Consider the following 19,942-nt stretch of genomic DNA (forward strand, 5'->3'; position numbering starts at 1 on the left):
GGAAAAAATAAATAAGTAAAATCCACTATAATTGGCATTGGTTTCACTGGCACTGGAAGTTTGCAGGTTTTTTTCAGGATCAGGTCCTTACATTTTATGTTCATCTTCCTGGCTATATCTCTGTAAGTCTAATTAGTCTGTAAGTTGAAAATGACAGCAGGGGAACTATTCTTTCTTAAAAAATAAAAAATAAAAATAAAATAATAAAAAAAATGGGATTGCATCTGTTTTGTTTCTCAGACTAGCAGAGCTCTGTGCTTAATAGGAATAAAAATAAATGATGAATTTCCTGCCTTCAGGAAAAAAAAAAAAAAAATAGTTGGTGTTCCAGTGTATCACAAATGAGATGTCTTCACTTGCCTTGAAGATAATAGAAATTTTTAGCAACAGAAACTCTAGTGGATGGTATAGCTAATTCCTGTTATATTTTCAAGTGCTATTGTCATGAGCTATATTCATATGCAGTTTTCTCACCTTTTGCATTTTAGGCATACTCTGCATTTTGCTTTGCCATTTGTCTGTATGGGCACAATTGAAAGCACATTCTCTCAAATCAGATATTCTACTGTAGCATACAGTAAGAAAAGAAATGATTTTTAAATGTAACTTTGTCACAAAAAGCTCATGAATATATTCATAAACTCAATATTCCCATACACTCTCTGACCTTCAAAAATTTTCTGAAGACTGTAGATTAAGAATTCAATGAACACTTATAGAAAGAATGTAATTGCCATTCCAGCCTTCCTACGTAATATAAGAGAAGTAGAAACAATGGACAGGGGAAGAACAATCCTTATGAACTGAAAGATGACACATACATACATGCTACACTAACAGAAGATAGATGATTTGAATGTGCATGAAAGATAATGACACTTGCTACTATTCCATGCAGAAAATAGATATCTTAAAAAAAAAAAAAAAAAAGCTTGAGGCTGGATCTCAAAGGAATAACAAGGAGATACTTCTTGCCTTTGCAGTTTTTGACAAATAAAGGTCAGTATCTATCTATCTATTCGGAGAAACCCATTACTAGCTCCACTGATTAATAATTTCAGGTCTAAACCATAAATAATCTGCACAGAGTAGGTCTTTCTTATTATGTGTTATTTTTGGTTCCAATGATATTTTCAGTTTCTATAGCTCTATAGAAAACTTTGCTCCATAAATTTGCAATTGAAGATCCTCTACAGTGGTATTCGTTAAAAAGCATGTCAAGCTGAAGCCCAATGAAATTCCGTACATGTATTTGACTCAGAAGACTTCCTCCTTAGTGGGAAGCAATTGCTACTTCCTGCTGCTAGTTTAGAAGCAATGTAACCAGTGTAAACCAATAATATTTTAATATTTCTGCTTTCTTCACACAGAAGAGGATTACAAGACTACTCTTGATGTTTCAGAATGTAAGATGTAAGGTGATATATTGACTCCAGGACTATTTACCTTACAATTTGTAGTAACACATTTGCTTTTTTCTATATGTATAAGAATATATATGAATAGGAAGTGTTAACAAATACATACATTCAGTGTTTTGTGTTAATATATTAATGGAAAGTTACATAAACTGCAGGAGGGTATGCACAGCAGCCAAAACAGAGCCAGTAACATCTCCGTATTAAAAATGTGTTGAGTATACTAGTTTGCTTTTAACCTGAATACAAGCCTTCTACACCAGCGTAAGCAACAAGCAAGCTCTCAGTGACACTGCGGTGGCACAGCCACTGAGCACAGGCATGCCAGCAATGCGGCCACCGCAGGCGAGTGTTCAGGTAGCCCGGGTTGCCAGGCCAGAACAATGCGAGCCCCAGGGTCTGCCAGCAGTGATATGCAGGAAGAAGTCTGGTGAGACAAAGGACTCAAACGAAACCGGGGCGGGGCAGGAGAGGACCCGGAGTTTAAAATCAGAAGTAAAGCCTAAACTAGGGGAGTGGAGAAGCGGAGCAGGAAGGTCTTTGAGGCTCTTTGCTCGCCTGTGTTTCAGCAGCCGCAGGGAACGCAAAGGTCGGTGCTCGTGGTGCTGATATTCAACAGAGGGTGAGAACTGATCGCTAACAGTAAGTGTCGTCGGAGTAGATGGATTCAGTAAGGTTTGACTTTGAGTCTAAAACTGGCCACCTTTGTCAGTATCAACACTCAGATCTCATAATTTCTTTAACTGATATTTATATACACGTGTGTGTAATTTGTTTGCAACAACATCTGAAGAGTTAACACCACCATGGTTTCTTTCCTTTCCCAAATGCAGCACAAGATGTGGGGATTCGTTAACATTTTGAAGATGTGTGAATAGAACTCTAAGAGATGTTGTTTCGATTTTGTGATGTTTTTCGTAAATGCTGCATTTGTTTATTTGAGTACGCTCTGTCCATGGAAATTCTCTCTCTCTTTTCCTTTCCATTTGTGGTTTTTCTATCAGAGTTAAGAGATCTTTTAGGAAAGTTCTTGTGTGCAGATTGCCATATACAAAAGTCCCTCAGCTTTGCCTGCTGCAGAGAAAAACCTGCAACAGGGGGCACTGAATGTTCAGCTGCACGGAGTTTCAGAACAAAACAACAAAAAAAAAAACCTAGAATTTTTGTAGCTTAAGTAACCCTTGACTGTTTTACCTGGATTCGGGGGACGGGGACGGGGGGGGTTGGAGAGGGGGAGAAATGTTTGTTATCAAGGCCTGGATTTGATTCTTTCTTACTGAGGTGAAATCTCTAATGAAGTGAGAAAGAAAAGCTTTGTCCAGGCAGCTGCTGAACAGAGAGGAGCCAGGGCCTGAGTAGGTTGACTAGGCTTAGAAATGGATTTTGCGTTCTAGCCGCAGACTCAGCTATCACCAGTCCTCATCAGACCCTCAAGTATTAAGTGCTTCATCCTATTTGGAGGAAGTAATCTCCGTCTTCAGATAAGCCTGCCTCATCGATTTTCCTGCTGGTTGGCAGAATGCTGCAGGCTGACGAGGAGCAGGCTGAGCAGCCTAGCCGGGTGGAAGCGAGGAGCTCCTGCCCTCCTGTGTTCTGGGGAGCTGCGTTGTGTGCTTCAGCAGCTGGGCTGGGACGTCAAGATCGGCTTGACCCACTGCTTAAAATCAAGCTGCTTTTTTTTTTTTTTTTTTTGGATTGTTTCAGATCTGCTTTCTCCTCAAAGTGCATGGGGAGAGGGAGAACTGGAGAGGCGATGCAGCAAAATGCTGCAACGAGAGAAAATTCTTGAAATATCCTGGACTCAGTTCGCGGTGGATTTATAATTAGCTCTCCGTATTCTTTTGAAACGCCTGTCATGATCTTACATTTTCTATCTGGGACACAGAACAGGTCCTTCTAAGAGAGAATCTCAGCAAAATTGAAAACGTGATGAAAGTGTTAAGCAGCCGAGCAGTTTGTAGAATTATTCCTTGGTGTGGTAATGTGCAGGACTGCTTGGCGCTTCCTGCATTCCCCTTACAGCCACCCTATGGCGCTTAGTATCTGAGCTGTGTTTCCAGACGTAGGAACTCCGCTTCAGCCGTAACCTGGAGGGGGACATAGCAGTGCCAACGAGAGCTGCTAACCTCTCCCAAAGCGGCAGGCGATGCGCCCAGCTCCCTGCCAGGCACTGTAGTCATCAGCCTTCCTGTGTCAAACACGGGATGACCGTAAAGTGGCAGAGAACTACGGTTTAAACAATGTTATTTAATCAACGTATTTATCTTGCAGCGGTCTTGAACAAAGACGGGAGCTAAGCAACTTGCTTAGCTTTCTAAAGCACCCAAAGCCCGAGGGCTGTAACGACTGAATGGCGCCTGGGGTGGGGGCCTCACAGCCTGATATTCCAGGGAAGATGTCGTTTCAGTAAAGCCGGGAGAGCAACATAGTCTCTGAATCGAATATTGCTCCCAATCCCCCCTAATTAACATAAACCCTGCAAGTTGCCTTTAGGCACGCAAGACTCAGTCCCACCTGGTCAAGAGCATAAATCTGGCCCTCTGCCAATGCTTTGTTGACAGGAGATAAATCCACTGGCCTCGGTGGAGCTGACTCATCTTCCTATCCCCATTAGCGGGGACACCTCTTTCGATAAGATATCGCCCTCACCCGGCGGCCCCGGTCTTAACACACGGAGAAGAGATTCAGGGCTGTCTCTTCAGACACGCTGCCCCTGGGTTGAGGAGCTGGGATATCTGTGATCTACGATTCTGTGATGTCATGGAGGAGGTTGCCTGAGCCCAGCCAGAGAAAGCCCCAGAGAGCCCCATGCTCTCTCACTGGGCCGCATCCCTATGCACCGCGTCTTGGCCTCCTCTTTCTAGATTGCAGCCAGAGTCTGGGAATCTGGGCTCTTACATATCTACACAATAGATTGCACTGATCTCTGCTTGTTTTAAAAGATGTAGTTTTAAAGTGATGGTACTTAAAATTTACTGTAAGTCAAATCATTACAAGGGCGTATAGTGCATGTAAGTTAACACCATCTAGAAAAAGACAATAAATGAATGGTAAAATCAGATTGAAAGGCCCTCCTTGTTAATTATTTTGAAACTTGCAAGTTCTTCTGTTTCCATTCTGCCAGTGCATCTCTGCGTTCTTCTTTCCACTACAGAACTCTCATGCATTTATCTTAAGATAGCTCTTGGAATAGTTTACTTAGGTGTTTTCCTTTTAAAGACTGAGACAGCATAGTGCTGTATTTCTAAGTACAGCTTGCAGTTGGTAATAGATGAGTCTATAGATAGTGTAGGTGACAGCATTTACTGTCTGACACTTTTTATGTATCTTCTAAAGTTGAGCTCCTAAGAACTACCATTCTGGCTGAGACCAATATCACTTTCTGTGACAATTTGGTATGAGTAGATTTCCAGCTGTCACAGAGGGAAAAGCACTTTTTTGCAAGCACAAATTATAAATAACAGGGAAAAATACACATTTTAAATATTATTATAATTTACATTTATGTTTCACTATCCTGACATGTAAACAGTGTTGCACCTCTAAGGGTTCATGGAAGGGTGTCCCAACACCATTAACTTGGATTATCAGTGGTGAGATAACAAAGTGGTGAGATAATAAAATCATACTTTTATTTTGCTTATGTATTATCCTTTTCTATCAGTATGTACATTTGAAAGCTTCTGTTTGAAATAATCAGGGCTAAATTTTAATTTTATAAAGTGAAAATATATTTTTGGAATTCCATAGATAATTACTTTTTAGAAATGCTCTAAATATTGAATGAGCTTTAAAGACTGTATGTTTTACAGCTTTTTACATGAAAATTCATGCAATGTAACTTTTAAATGTTGCTTTGTAAAGTGCAGAAAAGTGAATTATCACGTTCATTATGTTTAGATTGCATCCAAAGAGGCCAGAAATTCTAGATAAGCAATTTTTATTGAAATCTTATGATCTCTGTTTCAGAGCCTTGTATGGAAGAGTTCTTGTTTATTTCTGACTTTTTTAATATTGTGGAAAATAAGAGGAAGATCTCGTATGTATGTATGTATGTATGCATTGTGATCCATTCAGGTGACATTTCTCAGTTATATGTATGCTTTCTTGCCCTGGCCATTCCATCCATATTTTTTCATGCTTCTGCAGACTCTAAGTTGTGAAAGTAGATTTGATTAGCTTTCACCAGATATAAATTACTGAGGCTTAGCAATTTTTGCACAAATTTGATGTAGAGGAGAAAAAGACTGCCTATAAGACACAGACAATTATGTTAGAACCAAATGCCATTACTGGAATGTCACCTACTTTATGATTTAATATAGTATGAAGGGTGCTCCAAAAGTAATGTCTTTTATTTTATTATGTTGGCTCACAACATCAGAGGTGGATGTTGGTGGTGTGGCAGTAGACGCTGAACCTTCCTGACAATATTCCATTACAAGTTGTTGCTGGGTGATAGATGGCAGTGGAAGGGCAATCTGACAAAATGATGTCTGACATGGAAATGCATATGAAGCATGTGTGAGATTGAATTTCTCAGTGTGGAAAAAAATGGCTCTCATTGATGTTCACTGACTTTTGCTTAATGTTTATGGAGATCAGGTGGTATATATGAGCACAGTGAGGTGGTGGGTGCATCTTAACAATGACACTGTCATAGCAGCTGTGAAACAATGAGTCACCTCTGCTGTTGAAGGTTTTCATGAATTTTGCGTTTAGGCTCCTGGATATTGCTAGTGAGAATGTATAGCTAATGATGGTGACTGTGTTAACAATAGTGTTTTGTAGCTGAGAATCTGCTTTATTAAATAGAGTTATTGCGTTCTTTATGTCTTTGTACCTTCTATGGAAACAAATTGGAGGCATTACTTTTGGAGCAATGTACATGTAATGAGGAACGGACAGGATTAGCTCTGAAATTTGGGAAAAGGCTGACACAAACTTGTGGATTGGTAAGACAAAGTCATTAATTCATGAGGAAAGCAGGATCCATGTCAGTGGAGTAGTCATCATTCTTTGCTGGCATGGCAAAATGTCAAGATTCTTGGTGCCAGCAGGTTTTTCATACCTTGCGCTCTCCTTTTTTCTCAGACTAGGAAAATTTTTAGCTGCCACAGCTTAAGCTGTGAAGATTATTTGGCTGACTTTGAATGGGCGTGAAACCTGCTGTTCACCTATAGTAATCTGCTTTTCACCAGAAATGGCTGAGAGGTGTGTTGTAACACTGGAAGACAGGGGAGATAATGGCAGAGTCAAAATAGCTGTCCTGCTAAGAATCAGTGTGGAGAAGCAGTACTACATGTTCAGAAGATTACGCTGCTTGGAGGCTAAGGGTACCTTTGAGCCTTATAGGTGATTGGAATTGTAAGCTGAAATTGGAGACTTAGAAAAGGAGAAAATTATGAGCATGAATATCTTGTAACAGTTCCTTCATATCGAGGTCTTGGAGAATGGGGGAGGTGCCTGAAGACTGGAGGATAGCCAATGTCACTCCAGTCTTCAAAAAGGGCAAGAAGGAAGATCCAGGTAATTACAGGCCAGTCAGCCTCACCTATGTCCCTGGAAAGGTGATGGAACAGCTTGTGCTGGATGCCATCTCCAGACAACTGGAAGAAAAGGAGGTTATCAGGAGTAGTCAGCACGGGTTCACCAGGGGGAGGTTGTGCTTGACCAACCTGGTAGCCTTCTATGATGTTGTCACTGGCTGGGTGGATGGGGGGAGAGCAGTGGATGTAGTCTACCTTGATTTCAGCAAGGCATTTGACACTGTCTCCCATGACATCCTTATAACGAAGCTGAGGAAGTGCGGGATAGATGAGTGGACAGTGAGGTGGGTTGAGAACTGGCTGACTGGCAGAGCACAGAGGGTTGTCATTGGCGGTGCAGAGTCTGGTTGGACACCTGTAACCAGCGGTGTTCCCCAGGGGTCGGTGCTGGGTCCGGTCCTGTTCAACATCTTCATCAATGACCTTGATGAGGGGGTAGTGGCCACCCTCAGCAAGTTTGCTGATGATACGAAGTTGGGAGGATTGGCTGACACACCCGAAGGCTGTGCTGCCATTCAGCGAGACCTGGACAGGCTGGAGAGCTGGGCAGTAAAAAAACAGATGAGGTTTAACAAAAGCAAGTGTAGAGTCTTGCACCTAGGGAGGAATAATTGCATGCACTGGTACAGGTTGGGGGATGACCTGCTGGAGAGGAGCTCTGCGGAGAGGGACCTGGGTGTCCTGGTGGACGACAGGTTGGCCATGAGCCAGCAGTGTGCCCTTGTGGCCAAAAAGGCCAATGGCATTCTGGGGTGCATTAAAAAGAGCGTGGCCAGCAGGTCGAGGGAGGTGATCCTCCCCCTCTACTCTGCCCTGGTAAGGCCTCATCTGGAGTACTGTGTCCAGTTCTGGGCTCCTCAGTACAAAAAGGACAGGGATCTCTTGGAAAGAGTCCAGCGGAGAGCCACAAAGATGGTGAAGGTCCTGGAGCATCTGGAGCATCCACCCCTATGAAGAAAGGCTAAGTGATCTGGGTCTGTTTAGCCTTGAGAAGAGAAGACTGAGAGGGGACCTGATCCAGGTCTATAAATATCTAAGGTGTGGGGGGCAAAGTGGCGAGGCCAGACTGTTTTCAGCAGTGTGCGGAGACAGGACAAGGGGAAATGGCCAGAAGCTGGAGCATAGGAAGTTCCGCACCAATGTGCGCAAGAATTTCTTTACGGTGAGGGTGACAGAGCACTGGAACAGGCTGCCCAGGGAGGTTGTGGAGTCTCCTTCTCTGGAGATATTCAAGACCCGCCTGGACGCCTACCTGTGTGACCTGGTGTAGGGATCCTGCTTTGGCAGGGGGGTTGGACTCGATGATCTCTGGAGGTCCCTTCCAACCCCTACGATTCTGTGATTCTGTGATATCTTGCTATAAGAGCTGGGTCTGGGAAAATTGTCCAGGTAGCTGCAACTAAGCAACTGTTCTGACTTAACATTTCTATCTAAGTAGAAGGAAACAGGAGCTGTTATGCCTTTGTGACTCCCATCTTCCCATGATAATAATTTGTCTATAGTAGGCCTTTAAACATTTGCTGTCTTAGCTTTTCCCAAAGTGCAATCATCTGCACTTTTCATGTGGACAGCTTAGAGCTTTAGAGTCTGAAAATTCAATGAGCCATGGATGTATCAGGATCCCATGTTATACAAAGTAAAGTAGGGTAACTTAGTACCTACAATAGGACCTCTTTCATGCCAGATGGGATCTTGGAGGTTCTGAGCATGCTATGAATTATGCTGAAATGTGGAAAAAGTCCCATGGAAAAATAGAAAGGATTGAGGTGCTGGCATAAATCCACGAAGTAGGAAATTAGGTAATTAAAATCTACCAAGTGTACTTCAATGAAAATTCAAATATAATGTGACTTATTCTACTTCTTCTACTGAAGAAACAAATGATGAAAAAATAGAAATGAAGCTCTTTTTTTTTTCCTTAAAATTTCCAAGATAGATAACTAACCCATCATCTGTAGATTTATTTATGTCATATTGCACTGTTTGTGACTATTCATGCATTTAGTTCAATGTCATTCTAAAAGGATTGTCTTCTCCTTTATACAAGCAGAATTTGAAGGCATAAAAAGACAAAGGATACTTTAAAAAGTAACTTCCACTGGGACTTTGAAGTATTTGGAAATAAAATCTCAGTATGATTCACCCAAGAGTGCATGTGGATGAAGGTGACAGAGAAGGGAAGGACTGGCTAAGAAACCTTTATGTATACTCTCTAAGATTATTTAGCATTACTCACAGTAGGTCTAGGAACTAGAATCAAAATCTAAAAACTGAATTCAAATTTGATTCAGCAGACTGAGAAAAGATTTATTTTCTAGTGTTGATTCAGTTGAAGAAATGCCACATAGGATCAAGCAGTATGTATTCCTTGTGTTGGGATGAAACAGTGTTCTCCCTGTTCTGACTTCTGATTTGAAGGTCTTGCTTCTACAGTGATGTGTTTGATTCATTTCCAGGTTACAAAGCATTTCAAGATTGAAGAGTGACTTGCGTGAAAGATGGTAGATCCTGTGAAATTATGTGAGTCTTCTAGCTCTAAATTTATCTGGCCGCAGCCTGAAGAACCATCCCAGAAAGAGGAAGAAGAAAGCAAAGAATCAAAGATCAAATACTACCTGCTAACAGTTGTTACAGAAGACCGCCTTGAGGAGCTAGGTAATAAGCACATAAGATGTGGCAGTATGTAGGTTTTTATACAGGAGAACAGGGAGAAAAATGTTGACGATTGACCGGAAATCCTTCAGGTACAGGATCTAGCAATAATATGGCCTCATCAGTTGTCTTATCTTTAACATTCCTGAGTCTGGCAGTTCTAATAAATTTTATTCAGGTGTTTATACCAGAAAATCCACTTCACGTCTGGCACCTTACTAAAAAAGAACATGAAAATAGAAATTATGGAGACAGATTTCCTTCTTCGTCTTTAAAGCAAGAGGCTTTTGATTTAAACAAGGATAAAAGATTAATCTGCATTAATGCATTAATCTGGGGATTTGCATACATAACTGGATAAAATCCACTTTCTTCCTTGTGTTTGTCCTAAGGCATTACCAAGCAAGATTTTCAAGACTTTTCAAGGAACAGACGTGATGGTTGTAAGTCACATTATTTTTATAGAATAGAATGTAGAAAGCTGTCTGGTTTGTTACGTATCTCAGATACATAGGTATACTAATTAATCCATGTGCTGAATTTTTAATTATTATTTGAAACAGAACATGTTTATTTGAGTTCAATTCAACGTTCTAAGCCTCTGAATTTCAAGAAGTCAAAATAATGGTTACAATGACCTCTTGTGTCTTTTAAAGATTGGTAAGATTGCTGTTCTTTCTTTCATAATAGAAAATAATATTAATGCCTTTGAAAACATCAAGCATAATGGGTTTCTACTCCTTTTCTAATATTGAACACAATGAAACTTGTGGTCTTAGTTGTACAGCCTGAATTCAGTTTAGGATTTTACATATGTAAGCATATTTAATTTTTTCCCACTGCAATTGTAAATTCTGAAAGCCGAGGGTAAGTGATTCACTATCACTAAAGTGTTAAAACTTACTTTTTTATTACATTTTATTTATTTCATATTTTTATACTACTCTGTTTAGAATTCTTAGCTCCAAATTGCAGGTGGCAAGGAGTTATATCTGCTGTTTGTAGACAATAGCAAAGTGTTTTTTTTTTTTTTTTTTTAAATCTTCAGTGGCTGATAGACTTGGAAAAGAAGGGGAGAATCATGAACATGAGGGACTGGTACATGCAGAAGAGTACAAGGTGTCATCAGGAAGTCAAAGAGAAAACATCTTCCAGAACAATGACCAAGGTTGCCAGAAGGGTGAAAAGTCTCAAAATGGCAGTTTGCAAACAGCCTTTGTGGAGAAACAGACAGCGGTATCCAAGAAGAGATGCTGTAATGTGGGAAACTTCCAAGACAATGTGATCTCAGGGAGACCTTCACCAGGACAGAGTTCATATGAATGCGCTGTGTGTAAGAGATGTTTCAGCCGCAGCTCAAGCCTCTTCAATCATCTGTGTATCCAGACTGCAAAAACACTTCACAAATGCACACAGTGTAAGAGAGTCTTCAACTTCAACTCAGCTCTGATTCAGCACCAAAAAATGCACCATAGGCAGAAAATATCATTAGAGTGTTCAGATTGTGGTGATCGTTTTACTTGCAGATCTGGCCTCATTATCCATCAAAGGACTCACACAAGGGAGAAGAGGCCCTATATGTGCTCACAGTGTAATCAGTGTTTCTACCATGCTTCTGAACTGGTAACTCATGCTCACATGTGAATGTGATCCTTTGAGTCTCAGTAAACTGGAGCTACAGGAATAAGAAAGAAGCACCAACCTGTCTACATTTTTTTTTTTTTTTTTTTTTTTTCCACCAGATCTAACATAACGTTGTGTGCAGGTAATGTCTGAGATTGGCAAAGCAAAGAAATAGGTAAAATCATAAATATCGCCAGCTGGAAGAGACCCACAAGATCTTTGAGTTCAATTCCTGGATTCAGACAGGACTATCCAAAATTCAAATCATATTTCTGAGAGCATTGCTCAAATGCTTCTTGAATTCTGGTAGGTCATCTCTAATGCAAAGAGTGTGGCTGGAAGATCAGCTAATTGCTAAGAGAGGCCAGTGGCTGAAGAATGAATCTTCCTTCTAACATTGTAAGTTTCTGTTAAGATGGAAACAGGAGTTTGAATTTATTTTAAAGATGGTATTTGAGAGAGAAATAGGACTTCTTACTAGAAAGATGAGAACTAGGTACTTATATTGGTACAGTTTTGATTCTAAGCTCAGCTGCAGGATGACCATGTGCTAATTACTTTATCTATGCCTTTATGACTTGTTTTAAAATAAATGTTAACTTACCTTAAGTTTCTCACTGTAGAATGTGGACTAATGTGTCTGGATACTGAAGTTGCAGGAGACAGATGTGTTGAGTAGTTTAAAGAGCAACATTCTGAAAGCGTAGATGTCTCTTTCATTGGCTTTTAAAAGGAAAATATTCTAAAACTGTGCTTTAGAAGTTTTTCACCTTTTAATGGATTTTGGGTTGTGAACTTGCAAGGCATTTCTGAACATTAGCCTTTTGTAATCATCCAAGATTTCTGAAGGCATCAGCATCTGATCAAACATCAAAATAAACAATTCTTTCCCTCCCAGTGCTTATAGATCTCTGCAAGTCCTTAACATCAGCAGAACATCTTTGATGCTGATGTGAGGAGTCATCTTCCAGAAATGTTTAATATCCAGCTTACCTAATATCTAGTTGAGGAGAAAGGAATCACTTAAGAATTGGATTTAAAGACAGACGCATCAGACGAGCGTCTCTATTGTCATGGAAATCATCGGGATACTCAAACCAAAAATAAAGAGGACTTTTATTATGCAGTTACAAATATAATGTAAAATTTGGCAGTTACTAAGAATTGAAATGACTGCCGCATTCTCTCTGTCCCCTCTCAACTTTTACCAAGTAGTCTCTGCTAAAGCTGGACCCCATTTTATGGGTCCACAGATATCAGAGTGTTGATGTACGTGACAGTTCCTTCCCTATAGAAGTTTCATCAATGTTCACTGAGACGAAAAGATCAAGAAAGAGACTCTGAGGCACCAAAGCTATCATTACAGCCTGCTTTCTTGATGTGAGTCCACCTTGCTTAAGTATTGTGTTAGCTTTGCTGTGGACATAATTACCAGTAATAATGCCAGAAGATCATTTTTGTATATTAATAAATGTAAAATATATTGAAGTTGTACTTGTTTTTACCTCCTTTCACAGAACTTACCATCCAAAGTGTCTAGCAAAAGTTATCAGAATCAGGAAATCGTGATATTTTAAAAATATTTCTAAGATATCATGGGTATCTCAGATATCTATTACAGAATCACAGAAGACGTTGGAAGGGACCTCTAAAGGTAATTGAGTCCAATCCCCATATAATGTTATCTCTGATTCAAGAATCACTTTATGCACATTTTTAGAAACCTGAGTTCACTTAATCTTCTAGCTGATGTATTGTGTTTTGTTCTGATCTCGTATAAAATTATTGGCAGGAATTATTGGCAGTATATGCAAAAAAAAAAAAAATCTTTTCTTTCTTGCTCGTTTAAATAAATGATATTTGTTAGAATAGTAAATATGAATTATGTGAAAGAATTTTACTATGAGATGAAGCTTCAGTTGTGTGTTTTGACAACTGACTACTTCTGTTTTACTTTTTTTTTTTTTTTTTAACTTCATTATAGTGAATATAATCTTGATGTTTTGGGGCTTTAATCTTTATTAGAGTGACTACATAAGTAAGTCTGTAAATTGTATCTGGACAATACGTAAGCATCATTAACCTGAAATTCATTAAAGGCTAAGTATTACAACCCTTGTTTGTGATGGATTGGTGATACTTGACAGTTGTATTGGTGAGGAAAAGCATATGCTCTTATACATGAACATCCACCAACATCTGCATTTCTCAGCCAAGCATGAACTTTTGATACCAATGACAATGTCTGCACTCTGCATTTTGCAACTATTAAATTGGGTATTTAAATTTAAATTGGGTATCAGTTTTCTGTCTTACTTTAATGAGTTTTGGATCAAACAATAAATTTAACATTTAATGAGAGTGACCCCTTAAGAAATCATTACAAGTTGGGGTGGGTGTCAAAAGGATAGAGCAAGGCTCTTTATGTGGTGCCCAGTGTCTGGACAAGGGGGTAGTGGGAACAAACTGGAAGAAAAAGCTTCATCTGAACATAATAAAATACTTACTTTGAGGTTGACAGAGCACTGAGACATTGAGGTTGTGGAGTCTCCTCCTCTAGATGTATTCAAAACCCGCCTGGACACTTCCCTGTGCAGTCTGCTTTAGGGAACATGCTTTAGCAGGGGAGTAGGATTAGATGATCTCCAAAAATCCTTTCTAACCCCTATGATTGTGTGATTCTGTGGTTTAGTGCCTATCTGTCTCCATGTCTAATTTTTGTATCAGATCCTAATCAGGTGCATTTTATTGTTTCTTTTCCACTCTGAAATCCTCTCTTAGTTTTCTCACATCTTCCTCATGCTTAACTGACATTTCAGATATGAAATTTTATATCAGATAGCAACATTATTGGAGTAGATAAATGCAGGTCTTTGTGGCTGTTCTAGAACATTGGTAGTTAAACGGGTAGTACTTGTGGTCTTTCTTTTTGTTCTTGAAACAATTAACTTTGATTTTTGAGTGATCTGTTAAGCTTAACTTGCAGCACAGAGATGAAGAGAAATCCTGATTGATTTGGACTAGTAGATAGAGCATCTGGAAGAGTAGTAAATCTGAAAAGTCTAAATGCCTATATTCAGACCCTCAAAGGGGTGAAAATTTTGGCATATTGCTCTAGAATTAATATGTTCTCCTGGAACTAAATACCTTCCAGATCTGGAAGCAGGAGTTATAGATATGTTTCAATTGTCTGGAGCATATGAACAGTTTCTTGCACAGGCATTTTCCATTGTTCAGAGTACAATAGTTATTTTATTAATAATTTAATTAAATCATATATATTGCTGACAATTTGTAATTAACTTAGACTATGTGGAGAGTTTGAGGTGTGCTCAATATTTCTTTATAAAGAGCAATTAGGATAATAAGTTTCCTTTTGATAGTAAATGGTAAATGTTGGAAAATATCAATTTTAAATTAATATCTAATAGACAAGCTATTTATTTGATAGATTTCCATACAAATTCATTTGGTGTTCAAGTAATAAAGTTATCTCATTTCAGAGTCATGATTCTTATAAATCTAGGCAGTGGTGGTTGGGGGGAAAAAAAGGCAGGCTTCACTCACTACATCAATCTGCTCATATATAGTAGAAGGTTAACCTTTATTTCTTCCCATTTCAGCTGGATGACCTGCTAACTGAAGTGTCAACAGGTTTTGTTTTGGTTTTTTTTTTTTTTTTTTGAGGAAATCACTGCAGTGTCTGAACTCATATTGCCAGTGTGGGTGATCTTATCTGTATTTGGTCACTGAGATAATTTTTTTGTACAAAAAGAAAAAGGCCAAAATGATTATTTCTATCATCCAGATAATTTTCTAGTTATTTGCCTTCTAATAATGTGGTGTCGGTTTCTGGGATAAGATCATAATTATGATTCAGTCCTCAAGATTAGGCTCTTAAAACCTGAAAACAAACGCTGCAGGAGAGATAAATTAATTTCAGACTAGAAATTAAGTAAAGATTATGCTATTAAATTGGAGCCACTGTTACCAAGAATGGCTTTTCTTGTAGAAAGTGCTTGTAGAAAGTGTAGAGTGCAACCACTCTTTACGATGGACTCCATTAGGGCTGCTACTCCAGAATGGTGGGCGACAAATGCACGTTGCTCTAGACATTTCTGATTGCAGCTAGGGACAGCAAAGAGACATTTGTTTAGGAGTGCCACTCTCCTTCTCCCCTATGGTCCCAAGAAGGTGTCTCATAGCAGTCAAGTTATTACACTCAGTGTGTCCCTCCAAAATGTTTTCTTCTGAGCTTCATTATTCTAGTAATGCCAGTAGGGCAACATACCTCTCTTAGCAGGCTTTTTCTTTTGTTACTGTAATTATCTTTATGTGCCGTGTGTGGGGGACAATGTCTCTCAGGATGGAAGATTGAAAATATGGAAAAGGACACTCAGTTACTGAGAGTAAATACCCCTTTTTCCTGTATTATTGACTAGAAGCTAAACTACATAAACTCAAACTACATTTTGAATTTCTTGGATTTTACATAATCTTATGGGATTCCAATGGTGTGATTTTGAATGTCAGTATGAGTAATGCATATCCTGTGCATCAGATCTGAGATGTATGTGGCTCTGGATAGGTCACTGAAGGGCCTATCTAAAATTTTCTACAACCTTTCTAAGTGAATGAGTTGGGACCTTAAAATATAATAAAATAGAATACTAACTGCCAGTATACTCATGTTTTGTGGCTAATTTATTTGAAATGACTTCTGAGAAATCTATTGAGAAATAAAAACCGATGTTACTGAATAGATGAAAATTTATTAGTGTAGACAGTATTTACTTACACAAATGTAAGAAGTTAAGACATAAGATGTTAAGATTGAACTCAGAAGAAATATTGTATTTATAATAAACTGACAATGAGGCCTGAAGGGTTTCATCTCACTTTGAGTTTTGTTACAGTGAATTTCATGAGTCTTCTTCAGTGGTTTGGGTTGGAAGGGACCTCAAGGATCATCAAGTTCCAGCCACCCTACCACAGGCAGGGTTGCCAGCTGCTAGATCAAGTACTAAATCAGATTGTCCAAGGCCCCATCCAGCCTGGACTTAAACACCTCCAGGGACGGGGCAACTGCAAACCATTTTCTGTTTCTGATCTCTTCATTGTGTTCTTTGCCATAATTCTTGCTTCTGTCCAGTTATTCAGAAACTGTTCAAAGTTCAAACACATTTTTTAATAGACACTTGCACAACATTTTAACCTTCTTGGCTTTCCTTATAGCATTTATCATGAGTAACCTACATGATTTTTTTTTTCCATTGCTGTGAGTCTGATTGTAGCAGAAATGCTAGGAAAGTCAGGGCTTGAAGCAGTGATTAAGCACCTGGTGGGAAGGCAGGACCAACCCAGGGGAGCTCAGGTGCATGCAATGCACCTGTGTGACCAGATGGGGTGAAGTGAGGATCCGCCCCTTCCTAGACTTCATTTAAGGGTTGGCTAGAGATCCCTGTATACCTGAGGCCTTCTGAGGGTAAGAAGTTTCTTTCCTTTATTTCTCTCCCTGTGGTGGTTATGTTTGAGCAAATTGTCACTTTCTGTAGCCTGGGACCTTGCTGCTCTGCTGGTAATGCTGTGCTTTCCATCGCGTTATGCTGATACAATGGGTTACTACATTCTTTTAATTGCATTCTTTCCCTTACTTCTTTCTTTCATTGAATGGAAACGGTACAAAAAAATCTGTTTGTAATATTTATGACAAATCCTCTCTGCTCGCCAGTCAAAATAACAAGTTAAGACAGAAGACTGTCTAATTTCCATTAATAAACTAACCTTCAATATTCATTGTTTAGCCAATACAATAAAATTTTAATGAAAATAATTTTATAATGGGTGTGGTAGCAGTGCAATGGAGGTGATTACACAAGCTGTGCAAGTATAATGTAAATTCATCTGAGCTATCCAGGTGCTAACCATTATCTATGACAGCACAGGGCTTTGCAAGGACTAAATTATTGCCCCTCTAAAGTAAATAATATAAATCATAAATTTCTGATCTGTCCTATAGTCAAAATAATATAGTGCCACTTGACACTGGAGGCTTTAGAAACTGGCAGGGAAAAAAGCTAGCTTAATCAAGTAGTGGCAGCTGTGCAGAGATCAAGGAAATCAAATTGTGTAATTTTGATATGTTTTGGATTTTTTTGAGCATAAGGTTTTGCTTTACATAAGTTGTGTAAGTGTGTGCAGTGTGTGTTACATATCTTTACTCAGAGCATAAAGTATTCCCCCTAATGTGGAGACAGGAGATATTCAACATGTTACATAAATTTGAATATTCTTACACACGGACTCCAGGAGTTTAGTGCTACTCTGCAGTAATATGGATCGAATTTAGCTGTCAGTTTATTCGTAAATTCCTGTGTATTCTCAAGATATGGTGGTGTTTTCTGTAGTGCTCTGAAATTCTGTTAGATTTAAGCTGACAAAGAAAGTACATTTCCTATGTGTTAATCATTAGAAATATGATTTTTAAGATTTATTTCTAGTAATACATACTGTGTTCTTTGTTTATGGATGAATCCTACAGCAGCCTGAATTTGAAAATAATTCATGAGAAATTAATAAGCACTCATAATAAATAAACTTAGGGACAGTTTAATGACTATTCATGAACAGTTCATGCACAACAAATCCAAATGTTTATCAAAGATGTTCATAAACCTAGTGCACAAGCAGCTTTAATGAACTGATAAAGAACATTAATGAACATTCATTATGAATTTCCCTTTGCTGAGAATGGCATCCTCAGAGGAGACCTAATATGTTAAATTCCCTTCCTTTTGAAGAAATTAAATGTGGGTTTAAAAAAAAAAAAAAATCACAGTACTCAGGATAGAGGTGAAATCTGAATATATACTTTGTCATGATTTAACTATCTTTGTGTAAAGGATCTCTGAAGGCTGTTTTGTGAGAAGTGTGTTAGATATATTGTCAGATTCAGAGTAACCAATTCTTACTCACTTTGAAGTTGTTATCTTGACTGGATTTTATAATTGTCTACTTTCTCCAGAATATAGAACAGAAATATAGGGCTGCATTTGAGAAGTCTGCGAGGAGAAATTTGAAGCTTAATCAGAGAAATGAAGTTAGGGAAAAAAAAATATAGGTGTGAGAAAGAGGAGTAATGTTTAGTACCTCACAAATAGGGGAAGATTATTTCTAGAATAGTATTTGAATACCAGCGGTTATCATCAAGAAGTTCAAAATGACGTTGCATATTCATGGACAGTAGATCCATAAATAGAGCTTACTAAACTGAATATGTAGCAATGTACACTCTAACACTTTGGCTGCTGTGTGAGGGGAAACAGTGGAGGTCAGACTCTGACATTATCTTTAAATAGAGTGTCCTGAGGCAGGAGAAAGGACACTGATTGAAACCAGTAAAGCTTTTCTTATGTTCTTGAAGATGCTGTCAGTAAATGAAGAGGCTGGTCTCAGGGAAGTTAGTGAATGATATTTAAATTAGAACGTGATGAGCATCAGAGACTTTATGGCTGACATACTGACTATTATTTTTTTCATGCCCTACATAGTGCTGAATGGAGAATTTACACTGACATGTAAAGACATGCATCTTTTAGAAATGCTTGTTTTATTTCAGATTTGAAAGTGTTTTGGTAGTAGACCAAGGGAGACAAGACACAAGCATAAGACATCTCTGTTTGGTCTCTGAAGAACTCCTAACTTGTTTTCTTCCCAGAAAATTCTGTTCTTTAAATTTTGTCTTAAATATTAGTGGAAAAAGTTGTATCCTTTCTCACAAAAACTGAATATAAAGTAGAACAGCTTCAGTGCAGCAAATCTAAATAATGGGTTCAGGAAATCAGCTTAATGCTTTCTCATTGATGACTTTGGTTATGAGTATATCTTAAATTAAAAAATCCTTGTGGTTAGGTGCTATATATTATTCATATCGATTATATTTCACTGTTGAAAAGTGACTACATAAGTGTTTTATTTAAATTGAATTTGTAATCCAAAATAGAAAGTGTGTGAAGTATTTATTATTTAGCACGGTTCATTTTCATCTGTGATACAGTAAGGAACTGACTAATCTCTGTTCATATTTATAAAATATAATTATGAGTTCCTTGTTATTTCTAGTAACTGACTAAAGCTTCACCAGCACAGTGGCGAAGGCATAGATGAAAGAATGTGTAACTATATACTAGTTCTTTTTCACAGCATGTTAAAATGATATGGGCAGCATATTAATCATAGTTTCACTGCAAAAATATTGGAGGTCAGCTGAATAAAATCGCGTTTATCTGCAGAGGAACTGGAGGAACAAAACATTATTCCTTCAACTGGGATATGCTTTTTTTTTATCTCTAATTCATACTTATTGGAATAAGATGAAAGCTGAGCTAATCGTTGCACTGAATTTGCTTTGTGTACAGAATAACTAAGCTGCTTCTGGTTTTGCTACTATGAAGAATGCAATAGAAACTCTCATAACTTGTTATGTTTGAGATCCTGTTACAGGCAGAAAGGAAACACATGCATAAAGGACAAATTAAGTATAATTGAAATCTTAGAAGTCTCTAATAAAAGAATCATTACTAGTTCATATCTAATTGTTATTAAAAAAAAAATAGGGAAGAATGGTAATGGAAAGAAAATATTTGTAGTATTAATACTTTCAAAACTCTTGTACATACGTACACTTGGTACTATGTACCC

At 38.4% G+C, this 19,942-nt stretch overlaps 1 long non-coding RNA gene across 1 annotated transcript; it reads left to right on the forward strand.

The window, feature by feature from the left end:
- Positions 1-1,955: 1,955 nt before the first annotated feature.
- On the forward strand, positions 1,956-11,335 carry LOC116226036 (uncharacterized). The gene is made up of 3 exons (XR_016466474.1): positions 1,956-2,060; positions 9,424-9,622; positions 10,668-11,335. It is a non-coding gene; the product is annotated as an uncharacterized LOC116226036 (long non-coding RNA).
- The last annotated feature ends 8,607 nt before the right edge of the window (positions 11,336-19,942 follow it).

Source organism: Phasianus colchicus, chromosome 4 (genome assembly GCF_987193195.1).
Source record: "Phasianus colchicus chromosome 4, bPhaCol1.hap1.1, whole genome shotgun sequence".
Classification (NCBI taxonomy): domain Eukaryota; kingdom Metazoa; phylum Chordata; class Aves; order Galliformes; family Phasianidae; genus Phasianus; species Phasianus colchicus.